At 54.0% G+C, this 17,614-nt stretch overlaps 2 pseudogenes; both read right to left on the reverse strand.

Moving 5' to 3' along the window:
* Window positions 1–5,988: 5,988 nt before the first annotated feature.
* LOC118605957 lies at window positions 5,989–6,107 on the reverse strand (annotated as a pseudogene).
* A 655-nt stretch (window positions 6,108–6,762) lies between these two features.
* LOC118605988 lies at window positions 6,763–6,871 on the reverse strand (annotated as a pseudogene).
* Window positions 6,872–17,614: the final 10,743 nt, after the last annotated feature.

Consider the following 17,614-nt stretch of genomic DNA (forward strand, 5'->3'; position numbering starts at 1 on the left):
AGAATATCTCAATGCCTAAACTCTGGTGCTATTCTCAACAATTCCACGAGATGGCAGCAGAGACTTACGAATAATATTTCAATCCCTAAACTCTGGTGCTATTCCCCAAAAAGACCACGAGATGGCAGCAGAGGCTTTGAAATAATATTTCAATCCCTAAACACTGGTGCTATTCCCCAGAGAGCCCACGAGATGGCAGCAGAGGCTTCGGAATAATATTTCAATACCTAAACTTCGGTGCTATTCCCCAAAAAGGCCACGAGACGGCAGCAGAGGCTTCGGGAAAATATTTCAATACCTAAACTCTGGTGCTATTCCCAAAAAGCCCACGAGATGGCAGCAGAAGGTGGGGAAAAACATTTCATGTTCCGCACACTGCTGCTATTCCCCAAAATCCCACGGGATGACAGCAGAGGCTTCGGAATGATATTTCAATACTTAAACTCGGTGCTATTCCCCCAAAAGCCCACGGGACGGCACCAGAGGCTTCGGAATAATATTTCAATCCCTAAACTCTGGTGCTATTCCCAAGAAGCGGAAACCCGGATCCGCGGAACCCCTGGGAACCCCGGGTCCGCGGAACCCCTGGGAACCCCGGGTCCGCGGAATCCCTGGGAACCCCTTGATCCACGGAACCCCTGGGAACCCCTTGGCCGCGGAACCCCTGGGAACCCCTTGATCCACGGAACCCCTGGGAACCCCTTGGCCGCGGAACAACCCCTGGGAACCCCCTGGGTCCGCGGAACCCCTGGGAACTCCGGGTCCGCGGAACCCCTGGGAACCCCTTGATCCACGGAACCCCTGGGAACCCCTTGGCCGCGGAACCCCTGGGAACCCCCTGGGTCCGCGGAACCCCTGAGAACCCCTTCGTCGACGGAACCCCTGGGAACCCCTTCGTCCGCGGAACCCCTGAGAACCCCTTCGTCCGCGGAACCCCTGGGAACTCCGGGTCCGCGGAACCCCTGGGAACCCCTTGGTCCGCGGAACCGCTGGGAAGCCCTCGATCCGCCGAACCCCTGGGAACCCCTTGGTCCGCGGAACCTCGGAACCCCTGGGAACCCCTGATTCCCTGGAACCGCAGAACTCCTGGAAGACACGGAACCCCGGAACCGCGGAACCCCTGGAACCCCCGTAACCCCGGATCCCCAGAACCCTTTTATCCCCGGAACCCTGGCGCTCCCGGAACTCCCGGAACCTTGGCACCCCTGTATCCCGTGCCCCGATACAGGTCGGGGCTGAGGGAGTCTCGTTGTCCTCTGAGTCCTGCCAAGGTACCACCGCAGACAGGCAAGACGCACAGGCTCCCTGGAGTATGTGTGTGTGCGCATGCGCGCGCGCGTGCGTGCGTGCGTGTGTGTGTGTGTGTGAGTGTGTGTGTGTGGCTGTTTGCTGCGGCCTGTGCGAGCAAGAAGGCTCTCGCCGCACACGCGTGCGCGCTCTCGTGTGTCTCGGCCTTTCTGACGCAGCTGGTCAGTCCTGCTTCTCGTCCCGGGTGTGCGGGCCGGCCTCGCACTTGGGCCGGCCTCGCGCTTGGGCTGAGGGCACCTGGCTGTCGGGTGAGAAGGGCGGGGAGAAGCGTGTCGGAGGAGGTTTGAGGCCTCTGGCGGGGCGGGGCTGGGCGGGACGCGGCGTGGCGGGTGGGGGTGGCTGGTCCCGCGACCCGGGAATGCGAGCACACTCCCAACGTGTGTTAGAGACGGCGGTCCTCGGGGCTCGGTCCTACGGAGCCCAGGAAGGAAAGGGCCTGGAGCGGTGAGAGGAAACAGCCCGGGACTGGCTGCAGGAGAGCAGGTGAGGGCGGGTGAGGGCGCGGGCCCGCGGCCGTTGGAGACGCCCTTGGGCTCGGCCGCCCGCGGCGGACCACAGAGACAGCGAGCAAGTGAGTGAGCAGAGCCCAGGGACATCCAGGGGCAACCTGGCTAGAGGGCGGCAAAAGGAGGGGGCGGCAAAAGCCTACGGCACCCGGCCTTCCCAGATGGTCTCCCACCCAAGTAATAGAATAACCAGGCCCGACCCTGCTTAGCTTCCAAGATCAGACAAGTTCAGGCGCATTCAGGGTGGTAGGGACTTAGACGGGAGAGCCTGTCGTCTGCCGCCCCAAGAGACCGAGCCTGGCCTCCTGGCCGCTGGAGACGCCCACGACTACACCGTACCTCCTCCTTGGGGGGAGCGCTGGGGGTTCCGCTAGAGAGGTGGCTGGAGCGAGAGCCAGCCGCGCTAAGGCACCACCACAGCCCTTGAGGGACTGAGCGGAGGGACTGGGTGGGCGCTCTCGCATCCCGGACCTGCCCAGGCCCCACACCACTTGCCTTCCCCGTCTTGGCCGTTCGGCAGGACCACGGCCCAGGCGTGCCTCGCCCATCTCTCGGCCACCTGGGCAACAAGGAAGGGGCAGCCCTGATAAGTTTCGACCTGGCCCTGAACCAGATCCACCCCTCCTCTGCGCTCCCCCGCGGGGCTGAGCGTGACCTGGCCAGAACCACGCGGAGACACGGGCCACACCACCAGGCAACGCTTCGCCCCGAAACCTCACCTTCCGCCCAGTGCCCTCCGCCCTTGAGGCTCGCCCCTCCCCCCGTGGAGTCCAGAAAGCGAAGGGTCCAGAGTGGAGAGAAAACAGCCCAGGTCTGGCTGCAGGAGAGCAGGCGGGGGCGGGCGATGTCGCGGGGCGCATGGACTTTGGTGCAGCCCTTAAGCTCGGTCGCCTCCCCGGGACCCCCGGAACAGCAAGCGACCAAGTGAGCAAGTGAGCGAGGGCCCGGGGCATCCAGGGGCACCCCGGCTGGAGGGCGACAAAAGGAGGGGGCGGCAAAGGCCTACGGCAGCCGGTATTCGCGGTCTCCCATCTAAGTACTAACCAGGCTCAACCCTGCTTAGCTTCCAAGATCAGACGGGATCAGGGGCACGTTCCGCGGGGTACAGCCGTAACCAGGAACACTGTCGCCTGCATTCCCAAAACTTCGAGCCTGGCCTCCCGGCCCCCGGAGACGCCGGCGCCTGCACCAGAGCAGAAAATACATTTTATGACATACACGTGGGCGCTAATTTGAAATGCATGTGATAGCAGCAGAGAGAACTGTTCACGAGATGCGCCGCTGTGTTATTCCCCCAAATCCCACCACATGGCAGCAGAGTGTAAACTTTTATGATGACATCGATCGTTTCTGGACACCGTATGGCAGTAGAGAATGAATATTCATGATCGCTCAGGTGTTTATAATAAAATACACACCCGATGGCATCAGAAAATTTATTTTTATTGTGGTCTACACTCTGTTATCCTCAAAATGCACACAGGATTGCTGCGGAAAACAAAATTTATGAATACGCTAGTACTTTCACAATGTCCGCGAGATGGCAGCAGAGGATAGGGAATAACATTTCATGGCCATCGCTCGGGTGCTATTCCCAGAAATTCCACGAGATGGCACCAGACGATAAGGAATAATATTGCAATCCCTAAACTCTGGTGCTATTCCCAAAAAGCCCACGAGATGGCAGCAGAAGATGGGGAAAAACATTTCATGGTCGACACACTGCTGCTATTCCCAAAAATCCCACGGGATGACAGCAGAGGCTTCGGAATGATATTTCAATACTTAAACTCGGTGCTATTCCCCCAAAAGCCCACGGGATGGCAGCAGAGGCTTAGGAATAATATTTCAATCCCTAAACTCTGGTGCTATTCCCGAGGAGTCCACGAGATGGCAGCAGAGGATTAGGAAGAAGAGCTCAATGCCTAAACTCTGGTGCTATTCTCAACAATTCCACGAGATGGCAGCAGAGACTTACGAATAATATTTCAATCCCTAAACTCTGGTGCTATTCCCCAAAAAGACCACGAGATGGCAGCAGAGGCTTTGAAATAATATTTCAATCCCTAAACACTGGTGCTATTCCCCAGAGAGCCCACGAGATGGCAGCAGAGGCTTCGGAATAATATTTCAATACCTAAACTTCGGTGCTATTCCCCAAAAAGGCCACGAGACGGCAGCAGAGGCTTCGGGAAAATATTTCAATACCTAAACTCTGGTGCTATTCCCAAAAAGCCCACGAGATGGCAGCAGAAGGTGGGGAAAAACATTTCATGTTCCGCACACTGCTGCTATTCCCCAAAATCCCACGGGATGACAGCAGAGGCTTCGGAATGATATTTCAATACTTAAACTCGGTGCTATTCCCCCAAAAGCCCACGGGACGGCACCAGAGGCTTCGGAATAATATTTCAATCCCTAAACTCTGGTGCTATTCCCAAGAAGCGGAAACCCGGATCCGCGGAACCCCTGGGAACCCCGGGTCCGCGGAACCCCTGGGAACCCCGGGTCCGCGGAACCCCTGGGAACCCCTTGATCCACGGAACCCCTGGGAACCCCTTGGCCGCGGAACCCCTGGGAACCCCTTGATCCACGGAACCCCTGGGAACCCCTTGGCCGCGGAACCCCTGGGAACCCCCTGGGTCCGCGGAACCCCTGGGAACCCCGGCTCCGCGGAACCCCTGAGAACCCCTTCGTCGACGGAACCCCTGGGAACCCCGGGTCCGCGGAACCCCTGGGAACCCATTGGTCCGCGGAACCCCTGGGAACCCCTTGGTCCGCGGAACCCCTGGGAACCCCTTGATCCACGGAACCCCTGGGAACCCCTTGGCCGCGGAACCCCTGGGAACCCCCTGGGTCCGCGGAACCCCTGGGAACCCCGGCTCCGCGGAGCCCCTGAGAACCCCTTCGTCGACGGAACCCCTGGGAACCCATTGGTCCGCGGAACCCCTGGGAACCCCTTGGTCCGCGGAACCCCTGGGAACCCCTTCGTCCGCGGAACCCCTGAGAACCCCTCGCTCCGCGGAACCCCTGGGAACCCCTTCGCCCACGGTACTCCTGGAACTCCTGAGAACCCCTCGCTCCGCGCAACCCCTGGGAACCCCTTCTTCCGCGGAACCCCTTGGAACCCCTTCGTCCACGGTACCCTTGGGAACCCCGCGTCCGCGGAACCCCTGGGAACCCCTCGTTCTGTGGAACCTCTGGGAACCCCTCGCTCCGCGGAACCCCTGGGAACCCCTCGCTCCGCGGAACCCCTGGGAACCCCTTGATCCGCCGAACCCCTGGGAACCCCGTATCCCCCGGAACCGTGGAACCCCTGGGACCCCCGGATCCGCGGAACCCCTGGGAACCCCTTGATCCCCGGAACCGCGGAACCCCTGGAACCCCCGTAACCCCGGAGCCCCAGAACCCTTTTATCCCCGGAACCCCGGCGCTCCCGGAACTCCCGGAACCTTGGCACCCCTGTATCCCGTGCCCCGATACAGGTCGGGGCTCAGGGAGGCTCGTTGTCCTTTGAGTCCTGCTGAGTTACCACCGCAGACAGGCAAGACGCACAGTCTCCCTGGAGTGTGTGCGCGCTCGCGCGCGCGTGAGTGTGTGTGTGTGTGTGTGGCTGTTTGCTGCGGCCTGTCGCGAGCAAGAAGGCTCTCGCCGCACACGCGTGCGCGCTCTCCTGTGTCTTTGCCTTTCTGACGCAGCTGGTCAGTCCTGCTTCTCGTCCCGGGTGTGCGGGCCGGCCTGGCACCTGGCCCGAGGGCACCTGGCAGTCGGGTGAGAAGGGCGGGGAGAAGCGTGTCGGAGGAGGCTTGAGGCCTCTGGCGGGGCGGGGCGGGGCGGGACGCGGCGTGGCGGGTGGGGTTGGCTGGTCCCGCGTCCCGGGAATGCGAGCACACTCCCAACGTGTATTAGAGACGGTGGTCCTCGGGGCTAGGTCCTACGGAGCCCAGGAAGGAAAGGGCCTGGAGCGGTGAGAGGAAAGAGCCCTGGACTGGCTGCAGGAGAGCAGGTCGGGCGGGGGGCGGGGGGGGGAGGGGGGCAAGGGCGCGGGCGCGAGGGGTTTGGGGCACCCTTGGGCTCGGCCGGCCGCCGGGGACCCCTGAGACAGCGAGCGAGCAGGGCCTGGGGGCATCCAGGGTCGCCCTGGCTGGAGGGCGGCAAAAGAAGGGGGCGGCAAATCCTACAGCACCCGGTATTCCCAGGCGGTCTCCCATCCAAGTACTGACCAGGCCCGACCCTGCTTAGCTTCTGAGAGCAGGCGAGAGCGGGCGCGTTCAGGGCGGTGTGGCCGTAGACGGGAGAGCCTGTCGCCTGCCGCCCTAAGAGCCTGAGCCTGGGCTCCCGGGCGCGGGCGCCGCCTGCGCCTGTAGGGCGTCCCCCGCAGGGTATGCGGGGTTGGCCCCGCGAAGGGTGGCCCGCCTTACTAAGGCACCGGGGGCCTTGGCCGGTTCCTAGCAGTGCGGAGGTCTGGGTGGGCGCTCTCGCATCCCGCGACTGCCCAAGCCACGGGCTGTCCCCCTCCCCAGTCTTGGCCGCTCGGCAGGACCCTCGCCTGAGTGCGGCCCGCCAAGCTCTCGACCAACTGCGCATCTAGGCGCCTTTAGCCCAGCTAAGTCCGGGCTCCGGCCCTGACCCAGGCGCACCCCTCCCCTACGCTCCCCGCCGAGTGGTGCGCGACGTGCCCCAAACCGCGCAGCGACACCGGCCACATCACCAGGCAAACGCTTTGGCCCGCGACCTCGCTCTCCGCTCTCGGCCCCGCGGACCCCAGGAGGGAAAGGCCCAGAGCGGAGAGAGAAAACAGCCCAGGGCTGGCTGCAGGAGAGCAGGTGGGGGCGCGCGGTGGCGCGGGGCGCAAGGACGATCGTGCAGCCCTTGAGCTCGGGCGCTTGCGCCGGACCCCCCAGACAGCGACCGAGCAGGGTCCAGGGGAGTGCCGGAGGGCGGCAAAAGCCTACAGCACCCGGTGTTCCCAGGCGGTCTCCCATCCAAGTACTGGCCAGGCCAGACCCTGCTTAGCTTCCGAGATCAGGCGCGTTCAGGGTGGTATGGCCGTAGACGCGAGAACCTCTCGCCTGCCACCCTAAGAGCCGGAGCCTGGGCTCCCGGGCTTGGGAGTCGCCTGCGCCCGTAGCGCACCTCCTGCAGCGGTGCGGGGATTCTGGTGGCAAGGCGGCGGTGAGTGAGCGAGCGCCAGCCGCGCTAAGGCACCGCGGACACTGGCCGGTTCACAGCCCTGCGGAAGGTCTGGGTGGGCGTTCTCGCATCCAGGGACTGGCCAGCAAAGAATAACATACACTCATCCGTTATTCTCAAGATACACACTGGATGGCAACAAATAATAACTTTTCATGATAACACACATTCATGTGTTACTCAAGTGATTACAGCCCAAGATTACAGCGCAGAATAACTTTTTCTGAAGATATACACTTGGACGCTATTCCCAAAATGTCCACCAGATAGCAGCAGAAAATGCCTTTTTCTTAATTTTACTCTGTTATTCCCAAGATGCACACTACATGGTGGCAGAAAATGAATTTTGATGATGCCCAACACTCCGCTGTTATTCCTCAAATTCCCACAAGATGACGGCAGAAAATAATTTTTTCTAACGACATACACCAGGGTGTTATTTTCAAAATACCCATGATATGGTAGCAGAGAATAATTTTTCATGAAATGCAGTCCTGCGTTATTCCCAATATTCACACAAAATGGGAGAAGATAAAAAATTCAGTGTTATTTTTTACATGCACACGAGACAGCAGCAGAAATAAGTTTTCGTGACTTGCACTGTGGTGTTACTCTCAAAATACAGACCAGATCGCAGCTTAGCATGAATGGATGTTCATGGTGACCTACCCTTGGGTGTTCTTCCTAAAATGCCCACCAGATGGGAGCAGAGAGTTTTGTTTTTTGTTTTTTGTTTTTGTTTTTTACTTCCACTCTGAAGTTATTCCAAGATCCAAAGTAGATGAGAGCAGAAAATATATTATCATGGTGGCATACACTGGGGTGTTATTCCAAAAAATGCCCACGGAATGGCAACATAAAATTAATTTTTATGATGACATATACTAGTTCATTACTTACACTCCAGTGTTATCCCAATGATGATTGGGGCAGAAAATGAATTTACATGATGACTTACACTCAGGTGGTATGTCAAAATGCCCACCAGATGGAGGCAGAAAAATTATTATTATAATGACATTCACTTGCATGTTATATTCAAAATGCCTGTGAGATGGCAACACAGAATCATTCTCATGACATACACTCCTGTGTTTATCTCAAGATGGACACAAAATGGCCACTGACAAACTTTGCTCAGTGACATGCCCTTAGTTGTTATTTTCTAACTGCATGAGATAGCAGCAGAAATAACTGTTTATGACATGCGATGTGGTTTTATTCCCAAAATTCTCACCAGATAGCAGCAATGATGAATATTCATGAAGACCTACATTGGGGTGTTATTCTCAGAATGCCCACATGATGGCAGCAGAAAACAAATTTTTATGACAGAGCTGAATGTTTTCTGCAAAATGTCTACAAGATGGCAGCAGAGAACACTTTTTTTATGACTTGGACTATTTTATGCCCAAGATTGACACAAATTTCAGTAGAGAAAAATTTATAATGACATATACTGGGTCGTTATTTTTTAAATACACAAGACTTAGCAGCAATATCTTTCCTTGACATGCATTATGGCACTATTCCCTAAATGCCCACCAGATGGGAGCAGATAATTTTTTTTTTTTTACTTTCACTCTTGTGTAATTTCCAGAAGTACACAAGATTAGGGCATAAAATGAATTTTCATGATGACCTACAGTAGGTTTTATCCCAAATGCCCAACAGATCACAACAAAAAAGATTTGTTGGTGATGCACACCTGAAATTTTCAAAATGCCCAAAAGATGGGAGCAGAGAACAATTTTCATGACTTGCAATCCTGTGTTATTACCAAGATTCACATGAAATTGGAAAAGAGAAAATTTTCATAATAATATACCTTGAGTTGTTATTTTTGAAAATGCACACGAGATATAGCAGCGGAAATAAAATTTCATGGTATACGCTGTGGTGTTATTCCCAAAATTCCCACCAGATGGCAGCATAATATAAATTTTTATAATGACACGTCATGATAAATATCTGACATGTTATTTTCAAAATGCCGTGAGCAGAGAACAACTTTTCATAACATACACTCCTTCGCTTTTCCAAGATGCATTAACATGGCAGCAGACTAAACTATTTATAAGAAACTGCTCTTGAGCGTTACTTTCAAAATGCACACAAGATAGCCACAGAAAATACATTTTGACATCCACTGTTGTGTTATTCCCCAAATGCCCAACAGATGGCAGCAGAAAATAAAATTTTATGATACACACTTAGGTATTATTTTCAAAATGCCCATGAGAAGGCAGTAGAGAATAACTTTCATGACTTGCACCCTTGCGTTATTCCCAAGATGCTCACAAAATGATATTTGAGAAAACTTCATATGAACAGACCCTTAAGTGATATTTTTAAACTGCACATGAAATAGCGGCAGAAATAAATTTTCAAGACATGCATTGTGGTGTTACTTCCAAAATGCAGAAAAGGTAGGTTGAGAGAATGAATATTCAAGATGACAAACACTGGGGCATTATTCCTAAAATGCCCACCAGATGGCTGCAGGAAATAAATTTTTATTACGAACACTCTGGTGTTATTCTCAAAACGCACACAAGATGGCAGCACAGAATAACTTTATTTTTTACGTTCTGGTTTTATTTCTAAAATGAAAAAAGATGTCATCAGAGATAACATTTTAATGCTTACATTCTGATATTATTCATAAGATGCACAGTAGACGAGGGCAGAAAAAAATTCATGATGGCATACACTTGGGTGTTATTCTCAAAAAGTTCACAGGATGGCAGTACAGGGTGAATATTCATGATGACTTACACTGGGGTGTTATCTTCGAAATGCCCACGACGTGGAAACAGATCATTTTTCATGACATGCATCCTGGGTTCATCCCAAGGTTCATAAGAAATGAGAGCAGAGCAAAATTTCATAACATCATGCTCTTGGGTATTATTTTAAAAATTCTCATGAGATAGCAGAAATAACTTTTCATGACATGCACTGTGGTGTTATTTCCTAAATGCCGACTAGATGGAAGCAGAGAATGAATATTCATGACGACAAACAGTCAGATGTCATTCCTAAAATACCTACCAGAGGGCAGCAGAGAATAACATTTACACTTGTGTTGTTCCAAGATGCACAAGTAGATGAGAGAGGAAAATATATTTTCAGGAAGGCGTACATTTGTGTGTTATTCCCCACATGTCCACCAGATGGCAGCAGAAAATAAATTTTTATGATGACATATACCTGGGTGTTATTTTCAAAATGCCTATGAGATGGCAGCAGAGGATAACGTCATGACGTGCCGTCCTGTGTTTTTCTCAAGATGCACACGAAATGGTGGCAGAGAAAAACTCTTCATAACAACATGCCCTTGGATGTTATTTTGAAAATTCACATGCGATAGCAGCAAAAATAACATTTTATGACATGCGCTGTGGTGTTATTCCTGAAATTCCCACAGTATGGCAGCAGAAAATAAATTTTTATGATGACATACACTTGAATGTTAATTTCTAAATGCACACGAGAAATAGAACAAACTTCATGACCTGCATTATGGAATTTTTTTTTTAAATGCCCACCATTTAGCAGCAGAGAAAGACTATTCATGACAAAATCTCAGTTGTTATTCCTTAAATAACACCCATCATATGGCAGCAAATGATAAATTTCATTACTTAAATCTGGTGTTATTCGCAGGATACACACTGGATGAGGGCTGAAAATAAATTTTCATAATGGCATAAACCCAGGTGTTGGTCACCAAATGCCCACTAGATGGCAGCAGGAAATAATTTTTATGATGACATACACCTGGGTGTTATTTTCAAAATGCCCACATGATGACTGCAGAGAATAATTTTTCATGACATGCACTCCTGTGTTTTTCCCAAGATGCACATAAAATACAGACAGAGAAAAACTTCACAAAGTCATGGATCTTGGGTATTATCTACAAAATACACATGAGATAGAAGAAATAGCTTTACATGACATTCACACTGGTTTTATTCCTAAAATGCCCACCAGATAACAGCAAATAATAAATTTAATACTTACAATCTGGTGTTATTCACAAAATTCACGCTAGATGAGGGCAAAGAATACATTTTCATGATGGCATACACGTAGATGTATACCCAAAATGCCCACGAGATGACAGCAGAGAATAACTTCATGGCATGCACTCCTGTGTTTTCCCCAAGATGCAAACGAAATGGCAGTAGAGAACGACTTTTCATAATGACATGCCCTCCGGTGTTGTTTTCAAAATGCCTGCGAGATTAGAGCAGAAATAACTTTTCGCAACATGCACTCACTGTTTTCCCAAAATGCCCACCGGCCAGCAGCTGTAAATGAATATTCATGATGACAAACACTCTGGCTTATTCTTAAAATGTCCACCAGATGGCAGCAGAGAAAAATTTAATTGCTTACACTCTGGTGTTATTCCCAAGATACACACGAGATGGGCGCAGAAAATAAATTTTCATGACTTGCACTGTGGTGTTATTACCAAATTTCCCACCAGATGGCAGCAGAAATAGTCATGGTGACGTTCCCTTGACGACATATACTCGGGTGTTATTCTCAAAATGCACACGAGATGGCAGCAGAGTAACCCGTTTTCCTGCCTTAAGGGCTCTGCCCACTTATTAAAATAAGAATTCACATTCTTGGTACTAAGTTCGCTTTGAGATAAATCCTGTTTTAGGCCCTTCGCATGCCTCATCTAACATATGGCTTCCATTTACCAAATGAGGCAGGAAATGTATTGTCTCCGTTTTAAAGGTATTTAAACTGAAGACTGAATCTAACACAGTTCTGAGTCCAGGACTCTACACTCACACAGGATCTTGGACAACTAGAGTAATCCAAACAGTCCTTACAGCTTTGGGTTGAATCTTGGTCACTCTATTTGAGGAAAATCTGCACATAACCTAATGGTCTAGCTTGCCATGTACTCACCCAAGCTGGTTCTTGTTCTGCGACTTGCACAGGTAGCGGGGGATGGGGGCAGGAGGGGAGGAAGAAGGTGGCCCGGCCCACGCAAGAGTACAACCAGCACCAGACTCCCATAACGACGACTTCCCCACCTCCACTCCCTGCTGGCCTCTGGCCCTTTGAAATCTGTTCCTCCTCAAGCCAGAGCACGGGTCTGCTTGTGCCCATGTTCCCTTCCCCTGAGGGCTCAACTTACAAGAACTTCCTGGCTGCTCAGAACGGAGTCGAGGGTGCCTGTTTCCTCGTAGCGGAGTGCCTGAGCCCAGACAGGCACAGAGGTGACTTCTGGCCCAACCAACTACTAGCTGTGTGACTTTAGGAAAAGAAATAGAAACTCAGTTCCCTTATCTGTTAAATGAGGGTGACCGCTGCCTCTCGGGTGGCTGCGAGGCAGTTGGGGTTAGGGTTCGGCATGTTCGCCCAACACATGATTGGCACTCTCCCTCACTCTTCACTTCAGCCTTCCCTCTACTTTCTAGGGCCAGATAAATCAAGAATTTAGATGACGGTCTCCTTTAAGCAGAACGAGGGATCAATGTCCAAATAGCCAGAGTCTTCCTAAGGGCTGACTCTGGCCTCTGTGCCAGCTTTGTCCTCAAGGCCCCTCTCTGGACTTCACACCTCGGCGCTTCTCCACACTCATGGTCCCTGCCTCAGCTCAGGCCAGTGCCACCTCTCGCCGGTCTTCTGACTGGTCTCCCTGCTCCTGTCCACCTCCCCTCTACTCCGAACTTCGCCCTGTGACCAGTTTCATCTTTCTAAATTAGGGACCTAATCCTGTCACTCCCTATGCATAGAACTATGAACAGCTTCGCCCAGCCTAGAGGAAAAGTCTCGATTACGGGCACAGTGTGGAGAATCTTTCTCAGGTGCATTTGTCTCCTGGTCTCATTTCCTACCGTAACACCTCAACCTGGGAGAAATAAACACTAATAAACAGAGTCTAGAATAGGGAAAGTACAAACACACCGGTAAGCCATCCAGGGAAAGCCGTGCCCTCCTCTACCTCCCCCAGCCTTTGCGGCACCAGGCACCGGGGCTGCTGTGAGGATCTGCGGCGGGGCTGAGGCGGTGATGCTGGCGCTGGGAGCGGCTGCAGATGCAGATGGACCTTTGCTCGCCGGCTGCTCACCTCCTGCCATGCGGCCCAGGTCCCAACAGGCCATGGACCAGTTCCAGTCTGCGGCCCAGGGGTTAAGGACTCCTGGATTATAAGGTTCAACATAGTAAAGATGTCAGTTCTCTCTAACGTGATGTCCAAAGGCAATGCAATTCCTATAAAACTCTCAGCAATATTTTTTTGTAGATAAAGACAAGATTGTGCTAAAATTTATGTGCAAAGACAAAAGAACTTGAATAGTTAAAACAATTTTTAAGAAAAATAAAGCGAAAGGAATGACTCTACCCAATTTTAAACCTCATTAGTGAGTGGCGGTCACCGGTCCTGTGCGGCACTGGCAGCAGGGGAGGCAGCAACCGCACGGAGCGGAGAACTCGGGAAAAGCAGTTCCGCGGAGGGCAGGCAGCGCTCTCCATAAACGCTGCTGGAGAGAGCGAATGTGCACGGGCAGAAAGTGAACCTCAATCCGAACGTCTCACCCTACTAAAAAAAAACTCAAAATGGATCATGGATTTAAATGTAAAAGACAGAACTTCCAGAAGATAACACAGGAGGAAATCTTTGGGACCCAGGGCCTGGCGAAGAGACAGGAAGTGAGTGATGGAGCTGAGCATGGACCTGAGCATGGATGGAGTGGCCAGGGGAAGGCCAGCTCCTGCCAACTTCCTGCTCTGGGTGTGGGGACTCGGAGATGTCGACTAAGAAGGTGGCGCAGAGGCCTGGGAGACAGGCCCCCAGCCCTCCATGGGGCACTGACCCCTGCAGGCCAGACTGGCTCAGCTCTCCGGGGCTCTGAGTGTCCCGTGCCCATCAGCAGCCCGTCCGGAACCCAAATCCTAGGGTGTGTCCCCCCACCCCCAAGTAGAGACTCCGCCATGCAGAGAGTTTGGAGGCTGCCTGGGTGGCCTTAGAGCCCATCCCCCTACCTGTGGGCCTGCGCTCTCTGACGGCAAGCCCGGGCACGGGCGCCCGCGGAGAGCCAGGGGGCGCAGTCTGAGTCGAGCCCTGCAGGCCTGAGCCTGAGCCAAGGCTGCCCCCAGTGGCAGGGGCCAGGACCCAGGAAGCCCAGCCTTCCTCGTCCCCTCCCCAGAGGGAGCAGTCTCCAAGGGCACCCTTTGTTCAGGGCTCCTTGTGCAGGTGGCGGCCGGGCCGCAGGATCCCCACTTGTCAGTGGGAGAGGGCTGTCACCCCTGCCTCCACTCCTGCGGCGGGGGACGCGTGGAGGCCACCACCAGGGTGACAGGGCATGCTCAGTGTCTGGCCCCGATCGAAATGCCCCTGCGGTGGCCCCTCCCAGGACAGAGCCGAGACTCCGGAGCTCTGAGCAGGGCCTGCGAAGGACACTGGGCACAACGGCTGAGCTTGTCCATCACCTATGAAGCTGGAACCGCCAGGAATATCGCTCCTCCGAACTGCGCTGGCCGTCTGGTGGCCACTGGCCACGTGGCCCTGCGGGCGCTTGCACTTGGGATGAATTGTAAGTGTAAAATGCACAGTGGATTTCTAAAACTGGGTAACAAAACGCCAAAAAGGCAGAACATAAAATATCTTACAAATAACTTTTACATGATTTACAAGTTGAAATGACAGCATTTTGTAGCTATTGGGTCTAATATGTTATTAAAACTTATTTCATCTCTTGCTTTTTACCTTTTTAAGGCAGTTACCAAAAAATCGGAAATTATCATGTGGCTCAAAGGGCAGTGGGAAGATTCAGCCAGACGGCCCCCGGTGGCCCGTGAACCCGGATGCGCGTGGGCCATTCCCGTGGCCATCAGCACAGAGTAACTGCTAAAAGGAGGTCCTTGAAATCTTGTGTTGCATCTGGAAAACTCACAGTAATTTTGCATTCTATTGCACAATCAATCCGCGTTTCTTTTGGTGAAAAAAAAATTTTAACAAAACTTGGACCTAAGTCACCACTTGAGGGGGCTGTGCCTCCTTCTAGCCAGGGGGCAGCACGCATCGCACCCCAGCCCCGGACGGGGCCCGGACACTGACTGACACGTTTCAGACAAGACCTTGTTGGACCCCCCAAGACAGGCACTGCGGCCGGGGCGGGGCTGCTCCCTGAGCAGCTGCTCAGCCCACGCGCTGGAGTCTTCCTCTCTCCTCCCCTGTGCTCTGGGCCTCCGGCCCGCACCGCTCCGCCCCCAGGCCAGGCGGCTGGCTGTCGCTACCTGCCCTTTCTGCCAGCCCCCCGCTGTCCCAAGGCCTGCCGAGGCCGTGCCTGTCACCTTGCTCCCAGCCACCCTTTCATCCTAGGTTGCATTTTTCCTAAGGCTGTGCCTGACACCAAAGTCCCAGGGGCCTGTGCACTTGGACATTCGGCCCGTGCAGACCAGACACACGGGAAGGCCTGGGTCAGACACCAGGACAGCGGGCAGCACTCCTGAGTCACGCTGCGCAATGTCTGGGGAGGCGGGGCTTCAGGGTCGGGCACCTGTGTTCTTGAGTAGTGCTGGGACCTGGGCCGCCCATACGGCCTTTCTGGGCCTCGATTTCCATATCTGGTAAATGGGCCCGATAATCCATGTGACCATGACTTCAAGAAAACCTTCCATGAAGCCTCCAAGTTGCCTTTTTCAAAATAAGTCCTCCTTCCTTGAAAAGTCTAGTCTCGAGTCGGCTTTCTCCCAGGAGTATCACACTGTGGACAGGGACCGGGCTGAGGTCAGGGTGGAAGGTGGATGCTGGCCTTTCACAAAGAGACTAGGACCGGTTAGCAGAACAACTCTTGGGCGATGGGTGCAAAAAAAATGACACACAGAACAAATTTCCAATGACACAAACACTTTTGCCAAAGCCAGACATGAGGTGGGGATACTTCCACCGCCCATCTGAGAGCTGAGCAGGCCCCCAAGTTGGGGCTGGCCTGCTCATCCCAGTCCACCCAGCGCCTGGGCTGCAGTCTCCTTGGTCTGCTCCTGCTCCAGCCCCTTTCCAAAGTTCTGCAGGAGCTCCGTGCTGAGAAATATTTCTGGAACATTTTAGAACCAAAACATTTTGCACAAAACCATTTAGAAACCCAGACCACTTTCAAAGCCAGCCCACTTTGAAACCCGACACTTTAAAATGCACTTTGCGAATCTGTGCCCCAAAATATTCTAGAAACCTACTGGAAGCAAGATACTCTGGAAGCAGACCAACCAGAAAAGGCAACACGGCTCCATCGGATTGTTTCTGAGCCCCGGTTGTTGTGAACTACGTTGAAATGAAAGAGGTTTCGTGGACATCACGGCTCCTCTGGAATGTCCCTGGGGAGAGCTGGGCTCACGGGAGCTCATGTCTGCTCACGCCATTCAGCCTGGAAACGGGGCACCCAGGTCCGGGGGCGTCCAGCTCTCCCCGCACGTTCCTTCTTCGACCCCCCGACACCGCTGTGCTCCAGCGACTGAGGCCGAGGCTGGCTCCCAGTGAGTGCGTGCTGCTGTCAGGGAGCCATCGGCGCAGCAAAGGGGCACAGGCGACCTTGAGAGGCAGGTGGGGCAACGCGGAGGCGAGCGCTCGGAACCCTGTCCGCTCCGCCACCGCCGGCCCCGGCCCTTTCCCGTCTGCATTCCTCTGACAGGCACAGCGAGCACACTGCGCGCCAGGCCTGGGCCTGCGAGGGCCCACCTGTGGCCAAGGGTGTTGCCTCGCTGGGCTTTGAACGAAGCTGCTCTCCTCCCATCTTCTGGCCTGGCCGGGGTCGGCACTGTTCTCGCCCGGGGCCCGCTCCCGCTCAAAGCAGAGTCGCCTGCCCGTTTTGCCACCAGCCCGGTGAGGCTCAGACAAAGGAGACAGTGCCGAACCTGTCTTCACGCAAGGGTTTCCTAGCAGCACTGTTCACAACAGCCGCAACGTGGCAGGGACCCACGCGTCCACTGATGGAGGGACGGAGAGTGGGGAGCGGACACGCGGCGGAACAGGCTCAGCCTCGGAGGGAAGGGGCCTGACGTGCGACCGCAGGATCGGACCTTCGTGGCGCTGCGCCGAGTGCGGCAGGGGCCCCAGAGAGACAGATGCTGCAGGCCCCCATCCCGCGGGGTCCCCGCGGGTCGAAGGCAGGGGCCGCAGAGAGGCAGACGCTGCAGGCCCCCATCCCGTGGGGTCCCCGCGGGTCAGAGTCACAGGGACAGAGAGCAGGTGGCGGGGGCCGGGGGCTGGGGGGTGAGCGTCTCATGGTTTGGGGGGTATGACGTGAACGTACGAAATGCCAATGAAATGGGCGTCTGAAAATGATTGGCGGTAAATTTTACGTAAGGTATATTTTACCACAATTTTAAAACGACCTGGAGTTAACACCACCCGGGACCGCCAGCCCCACCGACCCCACTCGAGAGAGCAGACCCACCAGGCACACGCTTTTCCTCTCGGAGGCCCTTTCTCCTAAACGGGGACCCTGCCCGTCCGGTGAAACCACTGGCTTGATGATTATCATTGGTTTCACTGGGTGAAAAAAAAAAGCATTTTAAAGGTTCCTACTCCAAATTTGCTTAAAATGGACTTTAGTCCAAAGCAGGAGCCCTGA

Source organism: Rousettus aegyptiacus, unplaced genomic scaffold (assembly GCF_014176215.1).
Source record: "Rousettus aegyptiacus isolate mRouAeg1 unplaced genomic scaffold, mRouAeg1.p scaffold_m13_p_7, whole genome shotgun sequence".
Taxonomy (NCBI): domain Eukaryota; kingdom Metazoa; phylum Chordata; class Mammalia; order Chiroptera; family Pteropodidae; genus Rousettus; species Rousettus aegyptiacus.